Raw genomic sequence first — 2,348 nt, 5'->3', positions numbered from 1 at the left:
ACGATTTGCGCAGCCGCCGATGTGACCATTTTACTTAGAAAATTATCATTTATATTTATTACATAGAACTTACATGTTTTATATTAATGAAGTACCGTCTATCAGCGTGAATAGAAATTGACGTGCTTATAATTTTGAAGATCCACGGTCATAAAATTTTCAGCCAAATCAGTTACTTGGAAAAGAAATATTTCGTGTCATATATTCAAAGACAGTAATATTATGAAAAACAGCCCAGAGGTCTTTCTCGATGGCGTAAAGGACGTTTTTGTGTGACCTGAAACCACGATTCGCTACTGAATCAGTCCGACACTGGGCATCTTTTAAGCTAAAAGATTTTTCATAACTCCTTCTTTGCTCAGAGAGAATATAAACGACGTTACATAGTGTAATTCTGTTCACATAAGTTTGGTTTGTGGTACCTGTAAACTGGTCTTGTGGTCAAGGAAACGTTTTCCTTAACGAAAATGGCATGTAAATTTGTATTAGTTGAAATGGCTTCGCCATAGAAGGCACTTATCACTGAGTCTTAAGCCGTCTGTGCCATTGCTAAGAATAATTCTGATTGGTCTTGACCTGTAACTCGTACTGCAGCTACATAAAACTTCAAATTTTTGGCTTAGTCGTGAAAGACACTTGCCATTCGATAAATTTTCATTTGTGGGACATCCCAACTGAGGACTGTGGGACGTCTTCAGCATGTTCATGGTAAACAAAAACATCACAGTTGTAAAATACTTTTATCGACCGAAATCTTACAGAACAGAAGTCGCTATACACAATCATGGTTTCGAGATCTTAACCCCATCATCAGGTGTATCTGAAATCTAACAGTAGTAGGTGTCATGTCCATGCCCAAACAACTGGCATACAAATGTCATAAGATCCCAAATTGTGGCTGCAAAGATTCCCAACTTTCAAGCCCGGCCTGGGAAAATGTCTCAAAATTTCCAACGGGAATGCGATTAACAGTTTTGTAGAATATGCTTAAGAACTAAATCCTGGATCATCTACTCTCTTTTCGCGACAGGAACATGACTTGATTGTATTGCATCTAATGATGCAGCTAAAATGCTGCGAAATTAGTCATGCTTATAAACGAAGCACTTACAGCTTAAGTGGTCATATCTCTTCAAAATGACATATCGAGGCTGTGGGTTCCCTGACTACACACTCTGCTGAACACAACTGCATAATACTTGAATCATTTAATAATTTTATTTGATCCTCCAACGTGGGGCGATCTTTGTTGTTTTTAATTATGATCTTACTCTCAAGCATTTCAAAGGTTAAATTTAACTGTGTATTTTCTCACTGTAAAAGGTTTAACATTTTTTGTTGAGAGACCACTGTGCTGCGCTAATATTAGTCTTAGCCGTAGGAAAGGAGAATTTTGTTAAAATTCAGTAAAGGCGCATTTGGGTGCTGAAGTCTGGGGCCGCCAGCAGTGTGTGTTAATGGTCGGCAGCCATTAGGCCAGACAGGGTAAAAATGGCGCGGAGCTGCAGCGGCGTATTGCAGTATGATTTGTTTGGAGTGAACCAACAGCGAGGCAGGGAACTGCAGCATTGCTTTAAGTTATTGCGATGTATGAGGCGAGGCAGTAGGCCAGAGCTGGGAGTGGCGATGTGTATGTGGCTGACGTATGGGAATTTACCCCTGCCATAGTTTCTGTCTTTCTGACACTACGTCGGAAGCGAGGGGAAAAGCAGTATAAATAGTCAGGCACTTTTAGCTTCAGGGTTGTGCCAGGTCAGTCAAGAGTCGGGTCAGACCTGTGCTGGTCTACGCTTATAGGGCCAGTCTGGCAGCGATGTTGTAAATATTCTCTGTAAACCTGTACTTTGTTTCTATGTACTTGTTCGGGCCGTATTCCGCCTCTGGGGACACAATACCGGGATGAGATGGAATGGCAGCCGGGTACTTGGAGACTGCATGGTCTGCCTGAAGGAGGGTAGTGACAGCGGTCCACAGTGGGTCTAGGACGAGCCATGTTCGCTTCCCAAGTGGAGTACCAGGGTGTGGGTGGGGCGTACGCTGTGGAAGGCGTAGCAGCGCTGGAGCAGCGCCAGGGACGGCGGCGGGTGTCGCCATCCGGCATGCACCACTAGCAGCGAGTTGTAGCACCGCAACCAGGAGGGCACGGGTTCGAGTCCGGTCCTGTCCTGGGAGCAGTGGCGGCCCGAGGGCCACGGGTGACCAGTACATCCACCTTCATCCCATGGTCGGACAGCAGGCCAAACGGGGTGGAGAGTGGCGAGGACCAGGGACTGTAGCAGTCTCCGGAATCGCAGGCAGCTACGCGGCGCAAGATGCGACGCCTCGGCGCGCGACGACTGGGCGAGCGC

Source organism: Schistocerca nitens, chromosome 1, assembly GCF_023898315.1.
Source record: "Schistocerca nitens isolate TAMUIC-IGC-003100 chromosome 1, iqSchNite1.1, whole genome shotgun sequence".
NCBI lineage: Eukaryota > Metazoa > Arthropoda > Insecta > Orthoptera > Acrididae > Schistocerca > Schistocerca nitens.
The sequence above is the reverse complement of the archived record's forward strand: the minus strand, read 5'-3'. Positions refer to the sequence as shown.